The sequence below is a fragment of the Macaca nemestrina genome, chromosome 6, assembly GCF_043159975.1.
Source record: "Macaca nemestrina isolate mMacNem1 chromosome 6, mMacNem.hap1, whole genome shotgun sequence".
In the NCBI taxonomy this organism is placed as follows: domain Eukaryota; kingdom Metazoa; phylum Chordata; class Mammalia; order Primates; family Cercopithecidae; genus Macaca; species Macaca nemestrina.
Window position 1 is genome coordinate 42,661,777 of NC_092130.1, and position 27,963 is coordinate 42,689,739.

Genomic DNA, 27,963 nt, shown 5'->3' on the forward strand with positions numbered 1-27,963 from the left:
AGACCCTGGTATATATAACATGTTAATATATGAAAGCAGTGAGGATTGCCTTTTTTTTTTTTTTTTTTTTTTTTTTGAGATTGGGTCTCACTCTGTCACTCAGGCTGGAGTGCAATAGCATGATCTTGGCTCACTGCAACCTCCGTCTCCCGGGTTCAAGCAGTTCTCCTGCCTCAGCCTCCCGAGTAGCTGGGACTACAGGTATGTGCTACCATACCCAGCTAATTTTTGTATTTTTTGTAGAGATGGGGTTTTGTCATGCTGCCCAGGCTGGTCTCGAACTCCTGGCCTCAAGTGATCTGCCCGCCTCGGCCTCTCAAAATGCTGGGATTACAGGCGTGAGCCACCATTCCCCGCCAGCAGTAAGGATTTCTGGGGAAGGAATGAATTATTAAGTAAATATTGCCAGAATAGTTAACTAGCTGCTTAGAAAAAATATTAATTTAGTTTTGTAGTGTATACTACAATAAATTCCAGGCAAAAGAATTTGAGAAGACAGACTCAAAAATATTTTAGTAGACAATACAAGAAAATATAGAAAATAGGTGGCTGATGCCTGTAATCCTAGCACTTTGGGAGGCTGAGGAGGGCAGATCACCTGAGGTCCCAAGTTTGAGACCAACTTGACCAACATGGTGAAACTTCGTCTCTACTAAAAATTGCAAATATTAGCCACGTATGGTAGTATGTGCCTATACTACCAGCTACTCGAGAGGCTGAGGCAGGAGAATCACTTGAACCCAGGAGGCGGAGGTTGCAGTGAGCCAAGATCATGCCACTGCACTTTTGGGGTCAAGCGATCCTCCTGCCTCAGCCTCCTGAGTAGCTGGGACTACTGGCATGCACCACCTTGCCTATTTAATTTTAAATTTTTTATTTATGGAAGGAGGTTCTTGCCATGTTGGCCAGGCTGGTCTCAAACTCTTGGTCTCCAGCAGTCCTCCCGAACTGGTCTCCTGAGGCACTGGCATTGCAGGTGTGAGCCACCTTGCCTGGCCAAATAGAAACCCTTTGAAGGCAAGAAATATGTCTTATCTACTGTTGTGTCTTTAGTGTTACTGCATAGTTTCTGGCACATAGCAAGTCTTTGGTGAATATTTGTTGAATGAATGAATGAATGAATAAGCTTAAAATCAAAAGAAGAAAATACAAGGGGAAAACTTGAGATGCCTATTTAAAAATTTTTTAACTTTCTTGAAAAACTCAATATGTAAGTTAAGACACAAAAATGGAAGTAATCACAATAAATATGATGCAAAAGACAATATTTTTCTTTATGAAGCATATATATGAATCACCAAGAAAATAGATATTAGTATCTATTAGTATGTATGGACAATTAACAGAAGAGCAAATAAAGACTAACAAATATTTGCAAAAAAAGGTTCTGTTTCACTAGTAGAGAAATAGAAAACAAAACAGCAATGAATTATTTTCATTTATCAGATTATCAAATACTGGAAAAAAGTCATGAATACCTGATACACTGATAATGGAGGGTGAAAAGGGCACTTTATACATTATTGGTGGACATATAATGTAGAATACCTTATTAGAAAAAACTGGTGACAAACATTCAAGGTATTTAAAAAATACGTATTTTCTTGGTTTCCATAGTCTAGTTCTACCCTAAGGAAATATTAGGAAATGCAGATAAAGATTTATAAAGAAAGATATTCATCACAATGTTATTAGAGTAGTAAGAAACCAAAGATCAACCTAAACCTCCAACATTAGGGGAATGGTTAAGCAAATTAGAGTATAAGTCTGCATATGACTTATGCAGCCTTTGCAAATGATATTTAGGAATAATAAAATAATATGAGAAATGTTTATGATGTAAAGTTAAATGAAAAATGAATGGTATAAAATCATGGTTCACAGTATGATCTCAAATAGGCAAGGCAGCATACACAATAAGGGAAATATAACAATGTTAATAGTTTAGGGTTAGGATTATGGGTGACTTTCATACTTTATACCATTTTATATTTTTGTAGTTTTTAAAGTTTTTTATAATGAACATATATTACTTCCATAATTGAAAAACAAGTTTTGTTTCTTTTAAAGCATACAGTGTTGGATATAGTTCTCTCTGTCCTGTAATCGTTGGTGATAAAACTTAGTGAACAATAGGGTTTTGTTTGCCTCAAGTTAAAATTCTCTGCTTTAATTGCAAAAGTTAATTTATAGGCCAGTAATCTTATACAGCAGGCAGTTTGGTTGATAAAAGTATCCAAAGAAAGAACTGAGTATCTGACTTTTCTTACCTCTCCAGAGCCTTTGTAACATTGATTTCTGCTGTCTCATTATATTGTGTTTTATTTTTAGTTATAAAATATGTTTTATTGCCTTTAATCTGATATACCTTTATAAGCTTGAATTAAGACACGAGATGATTTTCTGAACCCAGGTTTTTACCATATTAGGGAAAGTTAAGATTGAAAAATACAAGTAGTAGGTTCTAAACTCCCAGTCATCCATGTTATAATTAGTCAATTATTGCAGAAACTTGGTAGAGAAAGGTTTCCTGTTTTCTTTTCTCCCCCACTACAGCCATCTTTACTTCTGTCAAGAACTCTTCTGACTTTGTTAACAGCTCTCTCATTATATACATTTTAAAAAGAAAAGCTGTTATCAGTCTGCTCGAATTTTTTTTTTTTTCTTAGATTTCAGTAGATCCTGGGTGAAATATTCACTAAAGTTTAGAGTATCACCTTAAGACCTGGGCAACAGGGGCCCCTGCTTTGGATCTTACTTAAAGGACGCATATATCACAAATGTTCAAAATATAAGTGTCATTTAAGATCCAGCACTAAGTGGCATAGTACAATTTGTAATCCAAATGTCCACTGTAGTGACCTAACACCATTCAGGCTCCAGATAACACTTTCCTCCATCTCTTGCCGTGTGCCATTGAAGCAAAAAGTGATTCTGTGTGAATGTCATGAAGGTTATGGGCTGTTGATGCTGGTTATGGACACTGCTTTGGAGTATGGGGAGGATTTGAGTGACATAAGTTCTTAGGTGAGGGAAAAGACAAATTAGCACAAACGCAGTAGATTCTTGCACATTGAAGTAATATTTCGCAGGGCTGCTGAGCATCCATTTTCTTGTTTCTCTTTGTATTCCAGTATGTGGTTCTGGAGATATAAATTAGGATGATATTTGTAACAGTGGCTCATGGCAGTTGAAGAATATTTTGCAATGTTAAACAATTCATATTACTCTTAAATTTTATGTGTGAAGGTGCTGATATTGTGGACATTGGCCGTAGATGAGCCTTGAACTCTAGAATTGTGAGTAGTTCTGTATTCGTAAAAATACATAATAGGACTTAGCTTTTTAAAAAATCACATTAAAGTTTAAACTTTATTATAATAAATTTACTTAACATTTGGTAATTGTTAATTATAATTTGTATTTTGTCTTTGAGTTTTTATAGATAATTTTGAATATTTTAGAAAAAAGATAACATATGATAGCTGGGCACAGTGGCACATATCTGTAGTCCTAGCTACTCGGGAGGCTAAGGTGAAAGGATCACTTGAGCCCAGGAGTTTTAAGTCCAACTTGGGTAACATAGTGAGACCCCATCTCTTAAAAAAAAAAAAAAAAAAAAAAAAGGTCTGTCCAAGCCCAGACAAAGTCTTCACTCCTTCCCGAGGCCCGAGGAAGCCCTCTCTCCCCAGACATGGCCAATAAGGGTCCTTCCTATGGCATGAGCTGCGAAGCTCAGTCCAGAATTGAGAAGAAGTACGACGAGGGACTGGAGGAAAGGCTGGTGGAGTGGATCATAGTGCAGTATGGCCCTGATGTGGGCTGCCCAGACCGTGGGCGCCTGGGCTTCCAGCTCTGGCTAAAGAATGGTGTGATTCAGCAAAAGAAACTACCATCAGAGTGAACAGGCAACCTACAGAATGGGAGAAAATGTTTGCAATCTACTCATCTGACAAAGGGCTAATATCCAGAACCTACAAAGAACTCAAACAAATTTATAAGAAAAAAACAAACAACCCCATCGAAAAGTGGGCAAAGGATATGAACAGACACTTCTCAAAAGAAGACATTCATACAGCCAACAGACACATGAAAAAATGCTCATCATCACTTGCCATCAGAGAAATGCAAATCAAAACTGCAATGAGATACCATCTCACACCAGTTAGAATGGCAATCATTAAAAAATCAGGAAACAACAGGTGCTGGAGAGGATGTGGAGAAATAGGAACACTTTTACGCTGTTGGTGGGACTGTAAACTAGTTCAACCATTGTGGAAAACAGTGTGGCGATTCCTCAGGGATCTAGAACTAGAAATACCATTTGACCCAGCCGTCCCATTTCTGGGGATATACCCAAAGGATTATAAGTCATGCTGCTATAAAGACACATGCACACGTATGTTTACTGTAGCACTATTCACAATAGCAAAGACTTGGGATCAACCCAAATGTCCATCAGTGACAGAATGGATTAAGAAAATGTGGCACATATACACCATGGAATACTATGCAGCCATGAAAAAGGATGAGTTCGTGTCCTTTGTAGGGACATGGATGAAGCTGGAAACCATCATTCTCAGCAAGCTATCACAAGAACAGAAAACCAAATACCGCATGTTCTCTCTCACAGGTGGGAATTGAGCAATGAGATCACTTGGACACAGGAAGGGGAACATCACACACCGGGTCCTATTGTGGGGAGGGGGAGGGGAGAGGGATAGCATTAGGAGATATACCTAATGTAAATGATGATTTAATGGGTACAGCACACCAACATGGCACATGTATACATATGCAACAAACCTGCACGTTATGCACATGTACCCTAGAACTTAAAGTATAATAATAATAAAAAAAAAATGGTGTGATTCTGAGCAAGCTGGTAAACAGCCTGTACCCTGATGGCTCCACGCCAGTGAACCTGCCCGAGAACCTGCCCTCCATGGTCTTCAAGCAGATGGGGCAGGTGGCTCAGTTCCTGAAGGCAGCTGAGGACTATGGGGTCACCAAGACTGACATGTTCCAGACTGTTGACCTCTTTGAAGGCAAAGACATGGCAGCAGTTCAGAGGACCCTGATGGCTTTGGGCAGCTTGGCAGTGACCAAGAATGATGGGTACTACCGTGGAGATGCCAACTGGTTTATGAAGAAAGCGCAGGAGCATAAGAGGGAATTCACAGACAGCCAGCTGCAGGAAGAAAAGCATATCAGGGCAGCAACAGAGGGGCCTCCCAGGCTGGCATGACATGCTACAGACGACCTTGGCAGATCAACAGCCCTGCCCTCCCCCAGCTCCTTGGCTGCAGCCATCCCGCTTAGCCTGCTTCACACATACCCATGTGGTACCTTTAGCTCTGGCCAAGCTTTGAGGCTCTGTCACTGAGCAATGGTAACTGCAGATGGGCAGCTCTTCCCCAGTACCCCCAGCCTCAGCCCAACTTCTTACCCAAAAGCATCACTGCCCTGGCCCCTCCCTCCCGGCTACCCCTGCCACCTCTACTGTCTCCCTGCCCTGCACCTCCTCTTCCCACCCCCCTGGGCTAAGCAGGGGAGAAGTGGGCTGGGGGTAGCCTGGATGTGGGGCAAGTCCACTGTTTTCCTTGACGGCAAAAGCCCATTGAAGAAGAACCAGCCCAGCCTCCCCCTATCTTTTCCTGGAATATTTTTGGGGTTGGAACTCAAAAAGGAAAAAAAGAAAATTACATCAATGTTTTCTCAAAAAAAAGAAGGCCAAGGCGGAGCCCAGGAGTTCAAGACCAGCCTGGCCAACGTGGTGAAACCTCGTCTCTACAAAAAATACAAATTTTTGTATTTAGCTGGTGTGTGGTGGTGCCACCTGTAGTCCCAGCTACTTGGGAGGCTGACGCATGAGAATTGCTTGAACCTGGGAGGCAGAGGTTGCCGTGAGCTGAGATTGCACCACTGCACTGCAGCCTGGATGACAGAGTGAGACTCTGTCTCAAAATAGAAAAAAGAAGATAACATTTGAAAACCAATATGAAACTTTTAATTTTTAATTTTTCACATTTAATATAAATTTTGGTGATCTTTAAATTTTATACACTTTTTTCTTATGTCAATGTTTATTTTTTAATTGACATGAAAATTATATGTATTTATAGTGTACACATGACGTTTTGATATATGTATACATGTGGAATGATTAAATCAAGCTAATTAACATATCCATCACCTTACATCCTTACCATATTTTTGTGATGAGAACTTTTAAAATCTATTGTCTTGGCAATTTTTAAGTACCCAATATGTTATTATTAAACATTTTTTATGGTCTAAATAAATTGAATTTATTTTTAATCCTTTGGATACTTACTGGCAATATGATACAAATTTTGAGAAAAGCTTGTTAATAACCTGATTAGTGATTTGATAAAATTAAGGTAGAAAGATAAATTGTATGGACTATATTGTAATTTAAAAATTATATATGTCTTCATCTTATTTTTTATCTAGACACTGCTGGCTCATCAACATTATATCCAGACATGTGCAATAATGCTTAAATTCAGTTGTCTTTGATATTCTGTCAACTTTTAGTTATACAAAAATCATAACTTTAGGTTAGGCATGGTGGCTCACACCTATAATCCCAGCACTTTGGGAGGTCAAGGTAGGAGGATTGCTTGAGGCCAGGAGTTCAAGCATGGGCAGCATAACAAAATTCTGTCTCTACAAAAAACAAACAAACACCAACCACAACAACTTAACCAGGTATGATTGGCATGTACCTCTGGTCCCAGCTACTCAGGAGGCTGAGGTGGGAGGATCCCTTTAGCCCAGGAGGTCAAGGCCACAGTGAGCCATAATTGCACGACTGCACTCCAGCCTGGGTGACAGTGAGACTCTGTCTCAAAAAAAAAAAAAATCATACTTTTATTAGTATTTTAAAATTTTCATCAAGACACATGAATTAAACATTTTATTTAACAGATTGTTTTATAATTTTTACATTTTTAGAGATATACTATGGGCTTTCATTTATACTCTGGCTGTGGACCTTGCAAATATTAGGCCTGGATTTGCTTACAAGTATCTTATTTGTTTGCTTTAGAGTTCAATTATTTTAAAGTAAGTGATGTTTTAAAAATTTTAGATGTAAGTACCATTGTTTAACAAAAACTTGGGAAATACCATGAGGGGAAAAATAATCTTAATATTGTCACTGTAATACCTCAATTTTAGCATTTTAAAGGATTATCTGCTTTAAAATGTGTCTTTAATTCATCCTTTTTCAAACTCCATTGCCATTCTAGTCATCCTAGTTTAAGCCACCATCATTTCTCACCTGGACTAAAGCAATAGTGTGTAGTTACTTGTCTCTCTACATTTTCTTTTACCTCCTTCCAATCATTTCTCCACACTGCATCAGAGTAGATTTTGAAAAAAAATATAAATGAGATCATGTTGCTTTTTCTTCGTCTAAAGCTTGTTGACAGTATCTAATTGCAGTTGTGGTAAAATCCAAATTATCTACTATTCCTTATGAAGTCTTATGTGATATCTGCCTCTCCAGTTTTCTGTCATATCTCTCGCCTTCCCCACATCTATTAAGTCCTTCCCAACGTTAGTTTTAGGGAGAAGTTTTAATAGAAGGCAGGATATCTTCTTCACTCTACAGGAAGAACTCTGTAGCTTGATTGTTAAATGGCAGCTAAAATAAATATTTTATTTTTGACAGTGCTTACTTTTATATCTATGTTGTTATAGGATCCCACCTTCTCTTAACACTCTTTGATGATGGCTGGTTAAGTTTAAAGGGGTAAGGTAGAGGTAGGGGTGGGAATTGGCTACATAAATTAGAAAATATTTCAAAAATGCTACTGCTTTTATAATAAAAATCTATTTTTTTTGGATAGAACATAGTTTAACAGGTTTCTTGCTGATGGACATAGATTGTTTCTAGTTCTCCAGTCCCATTTGAAATACCGCATTATAAACAATGACTTTCGTGGTCATTTCTAGGAAGTAACAGTCTGGGGTACACTGTTAAATATTAGCCCACACTCATTTCTTAAGGAAGTAACAGTCTGGGGTACACTGATGTTTGAGCGTGCCTGACACATCTTCATATCCAGACCTAATCAGTATGCTATGATGCCATGGCAGACAAATATGTCAGAGCATAAAAACCATTGAAATAACTTTTACTAGGATTTCATTTGGAATTTTGGAGTCAGTTAATTGTACAGAGTTCTTTCATCCTGTCATCTTTGGTTTTTCCTCAAAATGTAAGCCCATTCAGGCACTGTGCCCCTCCAGTACCATCTTGCCCATTTTGTTCAGAGCATCACATGTTGCTTTTCTGACGACCCTGATTCCTTTGCTGACTTAACTGAAAATGTATGTTCTCTCACAGTCCAGGCCTCACAGGACTGAATACAGTAGTCCTCCCTTATCCTTGAGGGATACGTTCCAGAATCCCCAGGGGATGCCTGAAATTGTGGATAGTGCTGAACCCTATGTACATAGTGTTTTTTTCTGGACAGTAATGGATGGGTCGCATATGCAGCATGGATATACTGGACAAAGAGGTGATTCATGCCCTAGGCAGGATGGAGCAGGATGGTGAGAAATTTCATTATGCTACTTGGAATGACAATTTAAAATTTACGAATTGTGTATTTCTTAGATTTTCTGTTTAACATTTTTGTACCATGGTTGATCCCAGGTAACTGAAATCATGGAAAGCAAAATCCTGGGGGAGGGGGGACTACTGTATATATATTCAGTTGAGCCTCATTCAAGGATTCTGTGTTTACGAATTTACCTACTCACTAAAATTTATTTGTAACTCCAAAATCAATACTCAGGACTTGCATGGTCATTTGTGGACATGTGCATAATGGTTCAAAATTTGAGTCACCTGATGACCCATTCCCAGTTGAGGTTGAACAAGGCAACATTGTCTTCTTACTTCAGTTCTCATACTATAAACAGTTGTCTTTCTGTGGTTGATTTAGCGCTGTTTTTTTTTTGTTTGTTTGTTTTGTTTTTTTAACCTCTTTATGCTTTTTGTTGGTGATTTCACTGTTTAAGTGGCCCCCAAGTGTAGTACTGAAGTGCTTTCTAGTGTTCTTAAATGGTTGAAGGCTGTGATGTGTCTTATGGAGAAAGCATGTGTTCAGTCATGAGTTACAGTGCTGTTGCCATGAGTATATTAAGTAAAGTATCATTAAGCAGAAACACTTATAAAACAAGTTATATATTGATTGGTTGATGAACATGTTGTGACCAGAGGCTTACCAGGAACTTAGCCCTATATTTCCCCTAAGATCAGTGCTTCAGTATTTGATAGTGCAGTGTTCACGACAGCTTTATAGAGACAACTACTGTAAATGACACTAATTTTCTTTATTTCTGGCTGTCTCTTGCTATTTTGATGACTTCTTTTCTATTTTGTGGAATTTTATTTCATTTGGGTGTGCACCTCTAACCTTTTACTTCAATGACATTTTATAACTCAGTTCATCATCTTCAACAAACATTAATGTAGTGCTTTTCTGCTTCTTAGGAAATTCTTCTTTATCCTGAGATCATGAGATTTTCTCCTATATAATCCTCTAAAAGCTTTTCAGTTTTTATTCTTACATTTAGGTTTATAATCTATTTGAAGTTGACTTTTTGGTTTAGTACCAGCTAGAAATATAACTTCATTTCGTTCTCACAGATATTTGATTGTCCTACTACCATTTATCGAAAAGACAGTCCTTGGCCCTACTGCTTCACCATGCCATCTCCATCATTTATCAAGCATCTGTATATGTGCAATGGACTGAATGTTTGTGTTCCCTCAAAACTCCTGTGTTGGAACCCTATTCCCAGTGCGATGGTATTTGGAGGTGGGGCCTTTGGAAAGTAATTAGGTCATGGGCGTGAAGCCCTCATGAAATAATGGGATTAGTGCCCTTATAAGAAGAGGCCAAAGCTGGGCATGGTGGCTCATGCTTATATAATCTTAGTGCTTTGGGAGGTTGAGGTGGGAGGATCACTGGAGCCAAGAGTTCTAGACAAGCCTAGGCAACATAGCAAGATCCTGTCTCTACAAAAAAATAAAAATAATAATAAAAAATAAAGCAGGGGCCCGAGAGCTAGAGAGCTTCTTTCCTCATGTGAGAAGCTGGCGACTGCAACCTGGAAGAGAGCCCTCACCAGGAGAGGCCCTCGCCTGGAAGAGTGCCCCACCAAGCTGGCACTGATTTTAAATTTCCAGCCTCCAAAGCCTGTGGTACTTTGTTACAGCCGTCTGAACTGACTGAAACAATGTGTATACAGCTATTTCTGGCTGGCTGTTTTGTTCTGCTTGTCTTCTTGCCCACCCTTGCATCAGTATCTTACTATATTAATTAGTATATTTTATTAACCTTGATATCATAGACTAAGTCTTCCTAGCTTGTTTTTCTTCTCCAAGAAAAACCAAGTGCTATGGTTTGAATATTGTCCCCTTCAAAACACATGTTGAAATTTAACCCCAAATGGGCCTATAGTTTTCCTTTTGGGAAGATTTTCGGGAAAAACGGAATGCTTGCAGGGTGAATTAGTTACTATTGGCTGCATTTGGTAATTTACAGCAATAAAGAGATGAGCTCAAAAAAGAATTGGCTTATTTGCAAGCAGAAAAGGAATTTAATTATTTAAGTTGAAAGGAAATTAAGAGAGCACATAAATTCAGTAGTTGCACGTTTGGAAGATACAAATGATTCTCATTTCCAGTTGGTAAAAGAGAAAACTGAGGCCTTTGAATATTAAAGTCTGATAAAAATGCTTAGCTGCTTAAGCAAGGATCCCTTGAGGATGTGACCATACAGTCATTGTTAAAAACTTCTGGGTGAGTTAAAGTAGTGTTGATTAAGTCCTTTTAGCTTGACAAAATGGTCAAGTAAAAGGAAATAAGAATGCCATCAAACCTGGTAGGTTTAAGTATCTGAACTAACTTAAATGAGGGAGAATTGTTTTGAAAAGAATTGTAGGTGTGGTTATTACTACAGGCAGCAGACTAAAACAAAATAAATAAAAAGTCAAGTACGTTTTTGAGAAAGAACTGTACTTCAAAAATACCACAGCCTGGACTAAAATTGTCTATGACTGTTGGCCCCCAATTTCTACAGGAAGGAAGCATAAAGAGAAAGCTGCTCAGTTCTCAAGGAAGGCATATTTTTCAGTGCCTTCTTTAGCACGACCAAGGAGGATAATTGAAAAGCAATGACATCCTGCCAGAGAGAAGACCAAGGGCCATGGTTAACAATGGGTTGAGGAGTCCATTAGTATTAGTGAAACCAAGAGCTATTCAAGAAATACTCCCCCTCCCCAGAGTAGGAACTCCTTGTAATCATCTGCCCAGTGAGATTTTAGAATTGCATTTTCCATCCTTCTCTTTTCCAAATGGGAGGGTTTATTGGAATTATTCTGACCCTGTTCCACTATTGTATATTGTATATGTATTAGGGTGGGTGGAACAAATAACTTGTTATAAATTTGTAGGTATCTAGGTGAAAATCAACCTCATCTGGATCTGATGTAGAGATTAAGGTATTAGATCTTCAATTTAGAGCTCAAGTCAGTGACTTTATGGGACTTTAGAGGTTTTTTTCCTTGGGGAGGAGGTAAGTATATTTGTATGTGAGAGGGTACAGAATCTGACAGAAAATTGAGCAGAGCTAAAGGGCGAATTAGAGAACTAGAGGATAGCTCAGAAGATATTGTCCAGAATGCTTTGAAAAGAGACAAAAGGATGGAAACTATGGAATATAAATTAAGATATATGAAGGAAAAACTAAGAGAATTTATCATTCATTTAGTTGGAGTTACATAAGGAAAGGAGAGCAAGAATGGGGCAGAGGCAGTATTTGAAGATGAAATGGTTGCAAATATTTCAGAATGAATTAAAGAAGCCCAATAACCCCAAGTAGGATAAATAAAAAGAAATCTATCCAAGACACATTCTAGAAACTGCAGCAAATAACAGGCAAAGAGAAAAATATTAGAGACACCAGAGGAAAAAAGTAGATTACTTTCAAAAGAGCAACAGTTGTATTATCACTTGGCTGCTTAATGGCAAAAATAGACGCCAGGTGACATGGACTGGTATTTTAAAAGGGCTGACAAAATAGCTGCCAATCTAGAACTTACACTAAACAAAAAATATCTGTCAAGAATGAGGGCAAAAGAGACATTTTTCAGATAAACAAAAGCTGAGATAATTCATCTCTAGCTCATTTCAGGGAATTCTAAAGGATGCATACTTCAGACAGAAGGGAAGTGATCCCAGAGGCAAGAGCTGAGATCTAAGAAGGAAAGAAGAGCAGAGAAAGTGGAAAACATATGGGTAAACCTAAACAAAGACCTATTGTATAAAACAGTGACCATAATGTCCTGGTAGGTGTAAAAAATTAAAATCCTTAGCACAACAACAGTATAATCCAAGAGGGGGATAAATGGATTTTAAATGATCCTCGTGTCATCTAGGGTCAGGATAAAGATGTTTATTAATTTCAGTTTTGATAAATATGCATGTGATGATTTCTAATATAACTACTAAAAGAATAAAAACAGTATATTATTTCAAAACCAATAGATGAAGGAAAAGAGATGATAAAATACTCATTCTTTACAAGATGAGAATTAGGGATGCAGCAAGGATGATGTTAGATTTTCTGGATTTAGCAACCAGGTGGGGATACTATTCCTAACTGATTTGGGAACAGGAAAAAGAAAAAGTGTGGAAGGAAGGTACTGAGTTCTGTTTGGGACAAGTTGAATTTGAGGTGCTTGAGGGACAGCCATTAAGTTTCCTCTTGGAACTAGGGCAGCAAGTTTTCCTTTTAAAATCATTTTTTGGTACCTTTTTGAGCTAAAGTGATTCTTAGCTCTTTCTGGATTTATGAATTTGCCGAACAATTCTGAGCTCCATTAGGCTGTGCTTTACCGATGTGCGTTTTTAACAGGTTTCCCAATAATAAGTTAGGGGAAAATTGTGAAATTGATGTCTCTGGAAGCCTTTGAAAATAAGATGCTTTTCTATTTTAAAAGATTTAAGTTTGCCTTCCTTCCAGAGGGCTGGACTTCTCCAGGTGTCAGAGTCTTTCTTTTGATATTTAGGAATTTATTCTCTGCTCTTCTCTGCCATCTGGTGGCAAACGAATGGAACACTGCATTTGGAAGGAAAAGAGGGAATCTGAGCTTTTTATTTTAATTAATTTATTTATTTGGGGGGACAAGTGCAGATTTTTAAATATGCACATATAGCATAGTGGTGAAGCCTAGGCATTTAGTGCACCCATCACTGGCATAGTGAACATTGTACCTAACAGGTAATTTTTCAACCCTCACCCCCCTTTCACCTTCCCACATTTTGTAGTCTCCAATAGAAATTCGAGCTATTTTAAAATATGTAACTTGATGAAGAGAAGCAACCTATGGTTGTGTGTGTTTGTGAATCCAAACTTTGAAACCCTCAAACCACAGCAGTAGTTTTAGGGCACAGAAATTGTCTGTCTGTGGTATTTTCTTTATTCTTTACTCACTCTTCTCCTACCTTCATTGCCCTGCCTTACCATCTGGTATTTCTTTTCTTTCTTTTCTTTCTTCCCTCCCTCCCTCCTTCCCTCCCTCCCTCCCTCCCTCCCTCCCTTCTTTCCTTCTTTCCTTCCTTCCTTCCTTCCTTCCTTCCTTCCTTCCTTCCTTCCTTCCTTCCTTCCTTCCTTCCTTCCTTCCTTCCTTCCTTCTTTCTTTCACAGAGTCTTGCTCTGTCGCCCCGGCTGGACAATATAAACATATAATCTCTCTCCTGGTTGTAGTGGGGGATTAGGGGTGGGGAGAGAAGGATGGAAAGGGGAGAGAGGAATGGAAGAAGGGAGAGAGAGAGAGAGACAGACACGCATGGAAGAAAGCAGAAGAAATTTGAAGCATGAAAGGAACTAGACTCACGACTGTTGACTTCGAAGCTCGAGAAAATGGACCATGAACCAAGGAAGGTGGGTGGCCTCTAGAAAGACACAGATTCCCCCCGAGAGCCTTCAGAAGGAAATGCAGCCCCGCTGAAATTTTAATTTTACCCGCTGAAGCCTGTGTCAGACTTCTGGCCTACAGAACTGTAAAATAATAAATAATCTTGTTTTACTTTACCAGTTTTGCGATGATTTGTTATGGCAATGGTGGAAAACTGATACAAAGCTCCACCTTGTGTTAATGAGTTCGGAACCTCCACTGGGAGAAGTGCAGAGCTAGCTTGACTTTGGGCTAGTGGTAAACTTAGGGAACTTGGGGTAGAGAGATAATAAACTTGTTTCTTTGGCAAATTTAATATTTCTTCTTTCCAGGTTATATTGTGACCATCAAGTGCCCATCTACCCTATTATTTTACCCTCCTTTTTTTCTACGTTATGTAGCTGCCTTTTTCCCTCCATTTTTCCTAGACTAAATGCAGGAGCTTGTGATTATTTTACAAATATTGATTGAATGCCTATCACATACAGGGTTATTCATGGTCCCTGACATGAAAAGGTTAATAATTAAGTGGGGACAAATGACAACAAACACTAAATAATGTTTGTTTCCCCACAAGTTATCATTTAGTGGGGAAAACAGAGAAGTAACAAAACCAAACATTTTCTCTCTAGCATTATCAATTTCTCCATCTGTATTGATTGATTCTCATCCCATCTTAGAAAAACAAACTCTGTATTTATTCCTTATGCCTCTGTAACCGGTACCCCATTTCTCTGCAATTACAACAAAAGTTTGATTCCACTTCCTCAGTTCTCATTCCCTCTTAGCTTACCCTAATTACCTTTCTCCATCACTGCACTAAACATTTGTTCATCAAGGTCACTAATGACCTCTATGCTACCCAATCTAGTGGTCTCTATTCTAATCAGCTCATCTCTCAGCAGTATTTGTTCTAGGTGATCCCTCCCTTATTTTTTTTAAACAGCTTTATTGAGATAATTTACATACCATACAATTCACCTGTTTAAACTGTATAGTTCATTGTTTTTAGTTTATTCACAGGGTTTTGCAACCATCACTACAATCTAATTTTAGAACATTTTTGTCCTCCCTAAATGAACTCTGTGCCCATTAACCATCACTCCTCATTTCTCCCTCCTTTTCTTCCCCTAACCCCATGCAACCATTAATCTACTTTCCGTTTCCATTGATTTCCCTATTTTGGACATTACATATAAATGGAATCATACAATATGTGATCTTTTGTGACTAGCTTCTTTCAGTTAGCATAATGTATTCAAGGTTCACCTATGTTGTACCATGTATTAATACTTTATTCCTTTTATTGCCAAATGATATTCCATATTTATTAGTTGATAGGCATTTGGGTTATTTCCACTTTTTGGCTATTATGAATAATGCTGCTATGAACATTTGCATACATACTTGTGTGGGAACATGTGTTTTCATTTTTCTTGGCTATATATCTGGGAGTGAGGTTGCTAGGTCATATGGTAACTGAATGTTTGAGGAACTACCGAACTGTTTTCTACAGTGGCTACACAACTATTCACAATAGCAAAGACATGGAATCAACCTAGATGCCCATCCGTGGTGGACTGGATAAAGAAAATGTGGTGTGTATACACCATGCAATACTATGCAGCCGTAAAATAACAACAAAATCATGTCCTTTGCAACAACATGGATGCAGCTGGAGGCCATTATCCTAAGCAAATTAGGCAGATACATAAACCAAATACTGTTTGTTCTTCCTTATAAGTGGGACCTAAACATTAAGTACACATGAACACAAAGAAGGGGCCTACTTGAATGGGGAGAGTGGAAGGAGAGTGAGGGTTGAAAACCACCTATCCGGTACTATGCTCACTACCTGGGTGATGAAATTATTTGTACATTGTACCCCAGCGACAGGCAGTTTACCAATGTAACAAACCTGCATGTACATCCTGAACCTAAAATAAAAGTGGAAAAAGTAAAACCAAAAACCAAAAACCCCAAGTGGCAATACCATTTTTACATTTTCACCAAGCAATGTATGAGTGTTCCAGTTTCCCCACATCTTCACTAACACTTGTTATTGTCTGCCTTTTTCCTCTCTCCCTCATTACTGGCCATCCTCTCTCCCTCATTACTGAAATACTTTCTTGCCTTGGCTTCCAAGATGTTACATTCGCCTAGTTTTTCTCCTACCTCACTTGCTGCTTTGTCTGAGTCTCATCTGTATGTTTACCTCATCTTCCTGCTCATCTTCCTCTTCTTTCTCCTCCTTGTTCTTATCTTCTTCCACCAAACTTCTAAATGTCGGAGTGCCCCTGGGTTCTGTCTGGAAACATCTTTCTATCTACACACTCTTACTATGTGATATTATCTCATGTCTTTATTACATGAAAATTACTTCCAAATTTGTATTTTTAATCCTAACCCTGATATCCAACTGTTTACTTAACAACTCTTCTTAGATCATCTAGTAGGGATTTCAGATTTAACATATCCAAAACAGAACTCATGGTTTTCAACCATGGACCTGCCTCCTCTTCGTCTTCCAAATTTTGGTAAATGGAGTTGCTATATACCCAGTTGCACAAGCAAGAAGGCTGTGAGCTATTCTCGATTACTCTTTCTCTTACGCCCTATATCAAGTCCATCAGAAAATACCTTTTGACCCTGCTACCCTAATGCCTTTCAGAGTCTCACTCTGTCACCCAAGCTGGAGTGCAGTGGTGTGATCTTGGCTCACCGCAACCTCCATGTCCCGGGTTCAAGCGATTCCTGCTTTAGCCTCCTGAGTAACTGGGACTACAGGCATGTGCCACCACACCTGGCTAATTTTTGTATTTTTAGTAGAGATGGGGTTTTGCCATGTTTGCCACCCAGGCTGGTCTCAAACTCCTGACCTCATGTGATCTGCCTGCCTTGGCCTCCCAAAGTAGTGGGATTACAAGTATGAGCCACCACGCCGGCCTCCAGTGTATTTGAATTCATTCACTTCTTTTTCTGTTTTCTACTACCAGCCTGGTCCCAGCCATCATTATCGCCTCCTTGAACTGCTGTGGTAGACTCCTACTGATTACCCTGCTCTCTATTCTACAGTCCAGAATTCTTATAGCAGCCAGTCATCTTTTAAATTTTAAGATATCACATCATTGGAAATGCTTTCATTTTCCAATGAAAGAAAAGGAAGAGGTATTAGATTATTTAAATGAAATTTCAGTTGTGGTTCATTTTAAAATGGTTATAAAAACTGTTTTAAGTTTTCAACCACTTATGAATAAAGCTTCTTGTGGATGGTGAATATAAAAAATGGAAAAGACTATCATTAAAAAGTTTTGATCAGGAATTGTATATGGCCATTGCAAGTATGAAACCTGTTCTTTTCTTTCTTTTCCCTTCTTTTCTTTCCTACTTTCATTTTTTTTCTAAATAATTCAGTAAAAAACCCATTAGGCAGGGCTGAGCAAGATAGACGTATGCATTGGATGGTGCTGGGGGCAGCCTGGCATGGGGTATCAGAACCCGTGTGGAGTGGGAAGGGGTCTGTGACGGGGAGGGTTGTTACAGCCCATGTGGTGGTTGGAACTTGAGAGAGGTGAGGAGGTTTTCTACATAGGAGGGTGGTAACAGCAGAAACCTGGCACGGGGTGTTGGGGCTTGAACCAGGTGAGGAAGGCACCTAGATTTTGGGATGGAGTTCGTAGCTCAGTGATAAATGTTAGAGCCTAAGTGGGGTGAGGAAGATACTTGCTGGCTTGGCACCATGTGTCAGAGCTTGATTGGGGTGGAGAGAGAATCTCTGCAGAGGGATGGTTGTGGCCTGGCATGGGGCATTGAGGCACAGCAAGGTGGGGAAGGCATCTACATAGGAGAGGCCTGTGACAGTAGTGATGCGCCAGCGCAGTGTATGAGAGTCTGAGCAGGGAAGCAGGCCATCTTTGTGAAGGGGTGGTAGCAGGAAGGGAAATTGGTTATACATAGGCAAGACTGAGCCAATAAGTAAATATATTGAGGAAAATGGGAGCCAAGTTTTCCACTGTCAGAGAAGAGAGTTATAAATATGCAAAAGAAAAAAAACTGGAATAAGCTTTGTGGTATTGGATTGGAATTGAGGTACTGGTGTGAACTCATGGTTAAATAGATTGATGTAGAAATAAATATAGATGTAAATGTGTGAATTACATACATTAATGTCTGTGTATACATAATGTGCCATGGGTATGTATATATACATATATCCGCAGCTCTGTCTTCGGGCAGCAATACCCCGACAGCAGTGTGCCATATCTAGTGCCAATAGTTGATTTCTAAGTACCATTCTCCACTAAAAGGAACCAAGATTTCTTGAAATTGCTGATTCCAGGATAGAGCAGGGAAAGTTCAAGATGAGCCTAAAATATCTTGTCAGGCCAGAAAGTAAAACGTGCTCAAAGAATTATGGAGACATGTCAAAAGAACACAGAAGTCAGTTTGAATGAATTCTCAGTGGCCAAATCTGACATACTTTGGGTGCCAAAATAAATAATAGGAGTAGAAGATTACAACCCATGGAATAAAAACAAGAATTCATAAGTCCATATGGATATAAATAAATGAATAAATAATTGGGGAGAAGAGATCTAGTAAGTGTAGATGTAATGCTTGAGTAGGAAAATCACCATTTATAAATGATCATGGATTTATAAATGATTGTAGATTCAGCCAGGAATCATCAATGAATATTAAAAATTAGTGGATGAAAGTTTGATAAGGAAAGGGATATTATGTAGTTTCAAAATACCTCCACACAAATTTAGTACTTACAAAGTGGAACAAAAGCAACTTCAGAGTGGAAAATCTGGCAGACACTGCCTTAATTGAGTGATTAAAATTAACAGTAATGGGACAAAAAGAAATCATGTGCTACCTGATAGGTTGCCTTGTCACTTCTGTGACATTCTTGTCAAAATATATAATCTTAGTCTAATTATGAGGAAATATTAGACAAATTCAAATTGAGGTACATTATACAAAGTAACTAACCTATAAGTCTGCAATCTTCAAAAGAGTCAGGTTCAACAAAGGCAAGGAGACTTAAGAGGCATGACAACCAAAAGCAGAGCGTGATTCTGGACTAGATCCATTCACATTATTCGGACAATTGTCAAAACTTGAATGGAGATTGTGGGTTCGTTGGTAGTGATGGATCAATGTTAATTTCCTAATTGTGATGGTTATATTGTGGTTACGTAGGAGAATGTCCTTGTTCACTGCAATTATACACTAAAGTCTTAGTGTACTGGGGCATCATGTTAGCAATTTACTCTCTACTGTTTCAGGAAAAATGTTATTTGCACTATTATTGTTGCAACTCTATTGTAAGTTTGGAATTATTTCAAATTACAAAGAAAAAAGTAATTTTTAAATTAGTAAGCTAAAGGTTTTTGTTAAAATAACATTAAGTATCAAGTATATCTAAATATCTTAAATATGGATATTTCTTAAATATTAAATATCTTCTGTATCGAATGTTTTAGCAAGTTCCTTGTAAATAACACCACATTCTTTCCACTTTACAACTGTGTATTATATAAATATTTTTTTCTGTGTGCACCATGACATTAAAAAGGCTGTGGAACATTAATTTAGACAAAGGGTGCCATATGTGCAAAGGCCTGGAGCTCAGAGAGCATGTCTTTTAGGTGAATTGCAAGCAGTTAAGCATATCTGGAAAGTGGAATTGGTGGTGGGGTGGTTGTCAAGGGAAAAGACATCTAGCAACCTCAGCTGGATGGTGGTGCCATTCCCTGATCTAGGGGGTCACTTATATGGCCCTAAAACTGATGGCACAACATTAGGGAGGGTGTACCCCAACTAGTAAAGCAACCACTTGTCTAGAAAGTTTTCCCAAGATGCTTCCTGACATCAGAGTTCAAACACAAATTGCCCTAAACTTGTGCCTGTAAGAGGGAGACCTCAGAAATGTGAAGAGGGATAGAAAAGGTGGCTGGCCTCTGTCATATCTATTATACTATCAAGTAGTTTAGCAAAAAGGACACATTACAATAGACACATGTGATAGGATAATTGTTTAGTGCTCAATAGAATAAGGCTTTAATTGTTGATAATAAAAATAATATATGTCCATTATAGAAAATGTGTCAAAGTAAAAGAAGAAAATAACAGTCATCCATAAATCTACCATCTGGATAGAATCACTGAACCATTATGGCATATTTCCTGACAGTGGTATATAATGTGTTTCTTTGTTATGAAGATTTTCAAACATATAAAAGTTAAAAGTTAAATACAATGAGTACCCATATACCTTCCTCCTAGAGTCAGTAATTATATATACTTTGCCATATTTGCTTAATCTCGTGTGTGTGTGTGTGTGTGTGTGTGTGTGTATGTGTATGGGTGTGTGTGTGTAGATTTTTCTGTTAATACCCTGTGTTGTTCAATGTTCTTTTTTAAATCTCTGCTGATTATTTTTTTTAATTTTTATTTTTTGTGGGTACCTAGGTGTATATGTTTGTGGGATACATGAAATATGTTGATACAAGCATGCAGTGGGTAATAATCACCTCAGGGTAAATAGGGTGTCTGTCACCTCAAGCATTTATCCTTTGTGTTAGAAACAATCCAATTACACTTTTTTAGTTATTTTTAAATGTACAATTAAATTATTATTGACTATAGTCACCCTGTTATGCTATCGAATACTAGCTTTTACTTATTCTAACTCTTTTTGTACCCATTAGCCATCTTATTTATTTTTTAGACGGAGTCTTGCTCTGTTGTGCAGGCTGGAGTGCAGTGGTGCAATCTCGGCTCCAGACATGATTAACTGCTTGCAACGTCTGCCTCCCGGGTTGAAGTGGTTCTCATGCCTCAGCCTCCCAAGTAGCTGGGATTACAGGCACTCGCCACCACACCCATATAATTTTTGTATTTTTGGTAGAGACGGGGTTTCACCATATTGGTCAGGCTGGTCTCAAATTCCTGACCTCAGGCGATCTGCCCTCCTTGGCCTCCCAAAGTGCTGGGATTACAGGCGTGAGCCACTGCGCCTGGCCCCTTTAGCCATCTTCACTGCCTCTCCGCTAGTACCTTTCTCAGGCTCTCTATCTCCATGAATTCAATTGTTTTAATTTTTAGCTCCTACAAATAAGTGAGAACATCCAAAGTTTGTCTTTCTATGTCTGGCTTGTTTCACTTAACATAATGACCTCCAGTTCGATCCATATTTTTGCAAATGACAGGATCTCATTCTTTTTTATGGATGAATTTTCTGTATCCATTCATTTGTCGATGGACACTTAGGTCGCTTCCAGGTCTTGGCTATTGTGGATAGTGCTGTAATAAACATGGTAGTGCAGATGTCTCTTTGATATACTGATTTTCTTTCTTTTGGGTTTATACCTAATAATGATATTGCTGGATCCTATGGTAGCTTTATTTTTAGTTTTTTGAAGAACCTCCATCGTGGTCGTACTAATTTACATTTCTATCCACAGTGTACGAGGGTTCTCTTTACTCCACATCCTTGCCAACGTTTGTTATTGCCTGTCTTTGGATAAAAGCCATCTTAAATGGAATGAGTTATCTCATTGTAGTTTTGATCTGCATTCCTCTGACGATCAGGGATGTTGAGCACCTTTTCATATACCTGTTTGTCATTTTTATGTCTTCTTTTGAGAAATGTCTATTGAGATTTTTTATCCATTTATTAATCGGATTGTTAGATTTTTTCCTAGAGCTGTTTGAGCTCCTTACATATTCTGGTTATTAATCTCTTGTCAGATAAGTAGTTTGTAAATATTTTTTCCCATTCTCTGTGTTGTCTCTTTACTTTGTTGATTGTTTTCGTTGCTATGCAGAAGCTTTTTAACTTGATGTGATCCCATTTGACCATTTTCACTTTGTTCACCTGTGCTTGTGAGGTATTACTCAAGAAATCTTTGCCCACTCTAATGTCCTGGAGAGTTTTCACAATGTTTTCTTTCAGTAGTTTCTTTTTTTTTTTTTTTTTTTTTTTGAGACGGAGTCTCGCTCTGTCACCCAGGCTGGAGTGCAGTGGCCGGATCTCAGCTCACTGCAAGCTCCGCCTCCCGGGTTCACGCCATTCTCCTGCCTCAGCCTCCCGAGTAGCTGGGACTACAGGCGCCCGCCACCTCGCCCGGCTAAGTTTTTGTATTTTTAGTAGAGACGGGGTTTCACCGTGTTAGCCAGGATGGTCTCGATCTCCTGACCTCGTGATCCGCCCGTCTCGGCCTCCCAAAGTGCTGGGATTACAGGCTTGAGCCACCGTGCCCGGCCCTCTTTCAGTAGTTTCATAGTTTGAAGTCTTAGATTTAAATCTTTAATTCATTTTTCTTTGATTTTTGTATATGGTGAGAGATAGGGGTCTAGTTTCATTCTTCTGCATATGGATATCCAGTTTTCCCAGCACATTTGTTGAATACTCTATCCTTTCCCCAATGTGTGTTCCTGGTATCCATGTTGAAAATGAGTTCACTGTAGATGTATGGATTTGTTTTTGGCTTCTTTCTTCTGTTCCATTGGTCTATGTGTCTGTTTTTATGTCAGTACCATGCTGTTTTGGTTACCTTGACTCTGTAGTATAATTTGAAGTCAGGTAATGCAATTCCTCCAGTTTTGTTCTTTTTGCTCAGAATAGTTTTGGCTATTCTGTTTTTGTTTTTGTTTTTTGTGGTTCCATTTAAATTTTAGGATTGTATTTCCTATTTCTGTGAAGAATGTCATTGTATTTTGATAGGAATTGCATTGACTCTGTAGATTGCTTTGGGTAGTATGGATATTTTAACAATATTGATTCATCCAATCCATGAACATGGACTATCTTTCCTTTTTTTGTGTGTGTCCTCTTCAATTTCTTGCATCATTGTTTTATAGTATTCATCGTAGAGATCTTTTGCTTCTTTGGTTAATTCCTAGGTATTTAATTTTATTTGTAGCTATTATAAGTGGGATTACTTTATTGATTCCTTTTTCAGATTGTTTGCTGTTGGCATATAGAAATGATACTGATTTTTGTTTTTGATTTTGTATCCTGCAACTTTATGAATGATTTTATCAGTTCCAACAGGTTTTTTTTGGTGGAGTCTTTAGATTTTTCCAAATATAAGATCATGTCATCTGCAAACAAGGATAATCTGACTTCTTCATTTACAATTTAGATGCCCTTTATTTCTTTCTTTTGTCTGATCTCTCTAGTTAGGACTTCCAGTACTATACTGAATAACAGTATAGTATTCAACAGTATAGTATTCAGTATAGTAGTGAGTATTCAGTATAGTAGTGAGCATCCTTTTTCTGTTCCAGATCTTAGAGGAAAGATTTTCAGGTTTCCCCATTAAGTATGATACTAGCTGTGAGTCTATTATATGTGGGTTTTATTATGTTGAGGTACACATTGTTAGGTTATTTATTTGAAGTTTTTCTTCTTCTTCTTCAATGTAGACACTTGTAGCCATAAAATTCCCTCTTAGTACTGCTCTCACTGTCACCCATAGGTTTTGGTATGTTGTGTTTCCATTACCATTTGTTTCAAAAATTTTTTCAATTTTTTTTCTTTCTTCACTGACCACTGGTCATTCAGGAGCATATTGTTTAATTTCCATGTGTTTGTCTAGTTTCCAAATGCCTCTCATTATTGACTTTTAGTGTTACTCCATTGTAGTCAGAGAAGATGCTTGGTATTATTTCAATTTTTTTAAATGCAGACTTAATCTGCACTACAGACCAAATGGACCTAAGAAATATTTATGGAACATTTCATCCAACGGCTGCAGAATATACATTCTTCTCACCAACATATGGATTATTCTCAAGGACAGACCATATGTTAGGTCACAAAAACAAGTCTTAAAACATTCACAAAAAATTGAAAATATACCAAGCATCTTCTCTGACTACAATGGAGTAACACTAAAAGTCAATAACCATCACACTGAGGGTTTTAATCATAAAGGGATGCTAAATTTTGTCAACTGTTGGTCTGTCTATTGAGATGGTCATATGATTTTTGTTTTCTTTTTTTTCTTTTCTTCTTCTTCCTCCTCCTCTTCTCCTCCTCCTCCTCCTCCTCCTCCTCCTTCTTCTTCTTCTTCTTCTTCTTCTTCTTCCTCCTCCTCCTCCTCCTCCTGCTCCTCCTCCTCCTCCTTCTTCCTTCTTCTTTGCTTTCCTTCCTTCCTTCCTTCCTTCCTTCCTTCCTTCCTTCCTTCCTTCCTTCCTTCCTTCCTTCCTTCCTTCCTTCCTTCCTTCCTCTTCTCCTTCCCTTCCTTCCCTCTCTTTCTCTCTTTCTTTCTGATGGAGTTTCACTCTTGTTGCCCAGGCTGTAATGCAGTGGTGCAATCTCAGCCTACTGCAACCTCAACCTCCCGGGTTCCAGCGACTCTCCCGCCTCAGCTTCCCAAGTAGCTGGGATTACAGGCGTGTGCCACCATACCTGACTAATTTTTGTATTATTAGTAGAGACGGGGTTCTGTTGGCTGGGCTGGTCTCAAACTCCTGACCTCAGGTGATCCACCCACCTTGGCCTCTCAAAGTGCTGGGATTATAGGCGTGAGCCACCGTGCCTGGCCGATTTTTGTTTTCAATTCTGTTTAGGCATCACATTTATTGACTTGCATATTTTAAAGTAACCCTGCATCCGTGGTATGAAACCCACTTAATCATGGTATATTGTCTTTTTGATATGCTGTTGGATTGGTTAGCTAGTATTTTGTTGAGGATTTTTGCATCTTTGTTCATCAGGGATATTGGTCTGTAGTTTTCTTTTTTTGTTAGGTCCTTTCTTGGTTTTGGTATTAGAGTAATACGGCTTCATAGAATGATTTAGGGAGGATTCCCTCTTTATCTTTTGAAATAATTTCAGTAGGATTGGTACCAATTCTTCTCTAAATGTCTGATAGAATTCAGTGTTAATCCATCTGCTCCTGGACTTTTTTTTGTTAGCAATTTTTTAAATTACTGTTTCAATATTGCTACTTGTCATTGGTCTGTTCTATTTCCTCCTGGTTTAATCTAGGAGGGTTGTATATTTCCAGAAATGTATCCATCTCCTCTAGGTTTTTTTAGTTTTTGTGCACAAAGGTGTTCCTAGTAGCCTTGAATGATCTTTTGTATTTCTGTGGCATTGGTTGTAATATCTCCCATTTGATTTCTAATTGCACTTATTTGGACCTTTTGTTTTCTTTTCTTGGTTAATCTTGCTAATGATCTATCGATTTTGTTTATCTTTTCAAAGAACTAGCTTTTTGTTTCATTTATCTTTTGTATTTTTTTGTTTCAATTTTATTTTGTTCTGCTCTGATCTTTGTTATTTCTTTTCTTTTGCTGGGTTTGGGTTTGGTTTGTTCTTGTTTCGGTAGTTTCTTGAGGTGTGACCTTATTGTCTATTTGTGATCTTTCAGACTTTTTGATGTTGGCATTTATTGCTATGAACTTTCCTCTTAGCACTGCTTTTGCTGTATCTCAGAGGTTTTGATAGGATGTGTCACTATTATTGTTCATTCAAAGAATTTTCTAATTTCCATATTGATTTCATTGTTGACCCAAAGGTCATTCAGGAGCAGATAACTTATTTTCCAATTTCCATGTATTTGTATAATTTTGAGGGTTCCTTTTGGAGTTAATATCCAATTTTATTTTACTTTGGTCTGAGAGAGTACTTGATATAATTTTGATTTTCTTAAACTTATGAAGACTTGTTCTGTGGCCTATCATATGGTCTGTCTTGGTGAATGTTCCATGTGCTGATGAAAATAATGTATATTCTGCAGTTGTTGGGTAGAATGTTCTGTAAATATCTGTTAAGTCCATTTGTTCTAGGGTACAGTTTAAATCCATTGTTTCTTTGTTGACTTTCTGTCTTGATGACCCGTCCAGTGCTGTCAGTGGAGTATTGAAGTCCCCCACTATTATTGTGTTGCTGTCTATCTCATTTCTTAGGTCTAATAGTAATTGTTTTATAAATTTGGGAGCTCCAGTGTTAGGTGCATATATATTTAGGATTGTGAAATTTTCCTGTTGGGCTAATCCTTTTATCATTATATAATATCCCTCTTTGTCTTTTTAAACTATTATTACTTTAAAGTCTGTTTCATCTGACACAAGAATAGCTACTCCTGCTTGCTTCTGGTGTCCATTTGCATGGAATATCTTCTTCCACCTCTTTACCTTAAGTTTATGTGACTCCTTATGTATCAGGCAAATCTCTTGAAGACAGCGGATACTTGGTTGGTGGATTTTTATTCATTCTGCCATTCTGTATCTTTTAAGTGGAGCATTTAGGTTATTTACATTCAGCATTAATATTGAGATGTGAGGTACTGTTCTATTCATCAGGCTAGTTTTCTTGTTCCCACCTTAGGTAGACAGAATAATGGTCTTGCAAACACGTCCACATTTTAATCCCTGGGACCTGAGAATGTGTTATGTTACATGACAAAGAGGAATTAAGGTTGCTAATCAGCTGACTTTATAATAAAGGGATTATTCTGGTGTCTTAGTTTGGGCTGCTATAACAAAGTACCATATCCTGAATGGCTTATAAATAACAAAAATTTATTTCTCACAGTTCTGGAGGCTACAACTCCAAGATCAGAGTGCCAGCATGGTTGGGTTCTGGTGAGGGCCCCATCCAGGTTGCAGTCTGCCTACTTCTCATTCATTGTATCCTCACTTGGTAGAAAGAGAGCTAGCTAGCCCTCTGGGCTCTTCTTATAAGGGCACTAATCCCATTCATGAGGGCTTCACTTTCATGACCTAATTACCTCCTCAGGGTCCCACCTCCAAATACTGTAACATTGGGATTAGGGTTTCAACATTTTAATTTTGGGGGGCACATTCAGTCCATTGCACCAGGATTATCTGGGAGACAGAAGAGTTAGTGTCAGTGAGAAAGTCTCAACTGGCTTATTGTTGGCTTTGAATATGGAAGAGGACCACAAGCCAAGGAATATGAGGCTGGCATTTGAAGCTGGAAAAGGCAGGGAATGAGATTCTCTTATAGAGCCTCCAGAAAGAAAGAAAGAAACACAGAAAGAAACACAGCCCTGCCAACACCTTGATTCTGACCTACAGAACTATAATATATTTGTGTGGTTTTTTTTAAGTCACTAAATTTCTGGTAATTTCTTACAGCAGCAATAGGAAACTAATATATACCATCACTTTTTTTTGTTATTTAGTTTTTATTTCATAATCATAAACTTAACTCTGCAATCCAGCAGGCATGGGAGGGAACAAGGAAAACATGGAACCCAAAGGGAACTGCAGCGAGAGCACAAAGATTCTAGGATATTGTGAGCAAATGGGGTGGAGGGGTGCACTCCTGAGCTACAGAAGGAATGGTCTGGTGGTTAAGATAAAACACAAGTCAAACTTATTCAAGTTGTCCACAGTCAGCAATGGTGATCTTCTTGCTGGTCTTGCCATTCCTGGACCCAAAGTGCTCCATGGCCTCCACAATATTCATGCCTTCTTTCACTTTGCCAAAGACATGCTTGCCATCCAACCACTCAGTCTTGGCAGTGCAGGTGAAAACCTGGGAACCATTTGTGTTGGGTCCAGCATTTGCCATGGACAAGATGTCAGGACCAGGACCTGTACGCTTTAGGATGAAGTTCTCATCTTCAAATTTCTCCCCTTAGATGGACTTGTGCCATTATGGCGTGTGAAGTCACCACCCTGACACATAAACCCTGGAATAATTCTGTGAAAGCAGGAACCCTTATAACCAAATCCTTTCTCTCCAATGCTCAGAGCACGAAAATTTTCTGCTGTTTTTGGAAACTTGTCTGCAAACAGCTCGAAGGAGACGCGGCCCAAGGGCTCACCGACGACGGCAATGCCAAAGACCATGGTGGGGTTGACCATGGCTGGTAGTACAGGGTTTTCCTCAGTGGCGGCGTCTGCAAAGCACACCATCACATTTTTGATAGTTACTTTTCAATTCCAAACACAGCATGT

General features: G+C 38.4%; 2 protein-coding genes and 2 pseudogenes across 8 annotated transcripts in view; 2 read left to right on the plus strand and 2 right to left on the minus strand.

Annotated features, from left to right (window-relative positions):
* Positions 1-27,963, plus strand: part of LOC105467094 (kelch like family member 3) — a 270,346-nt gene that overhangs the window by 97,671 nt on the left and 144,712 nt on the right. The gene's annotated exons all lie outside the window — the stretch shown is intronic.
* LOC105467099 (palladin-like) overlaps positions 1-27,963 on the minus strand; it is a 108,344-nt gene that overhangs the window by 71,132 nt on the left and 9,249 nt on the right. The gene's annotated exons all lie outside the window — the stretch shown is intronic.
* Positions 3,450-5,478, plus strand: LOC105467098 (transgelin-like; annotated as a pseudogene).
* LOC105467097 (peptidyl-prolyl cis-trans isomerase A pseudogene) lies at positions 27,158-27,897 on the minus strand (annotated as a pseudogene).